Source organism: Galeopterus variegatus, unplaced genomic scaffold, assembly GCF_000696425.1.
Source record: "Galeopterus variegatus unplaced genomic scaffold, G_variegatus-3.0.2 Scaffold6048, whole genome shotgun sequence".
Lineage (NCBI taxonomy): Eukaryota > Metazoa > Chordata > Mammalia > Dermoptera > Cynocephalidae > Galeopterus > Galeopterus variegatus.
The window spans coordinates 8,321-8,538 of NW_007732159.1; positions in this window are offsets into that span (position 1 = coordinate 8,321).

Consider the following 218-nt stretch of genomic DNA (forward strand, 5'->3'; position numbering starts at 1 on the left):
TCCCCAAATTCAACGGCGTGCCCCGATAAGCATTCCTTCTCATGCTCACGGGTCAGCAGCGGGGGTGCCAGTCAGCCGACCTCAGCAGAGCTTGAGCGGGTGGCTCTGCCTCAAGCCGTGGGTCCATCTCTGCTGGCTTTTTCTGTGTGTGTGTGGCGGGGGGGCTCAGGTCTGCCCCAGAGATGTGAACCCTGGGGTCCAGGCCGGAGGAGAAGCAG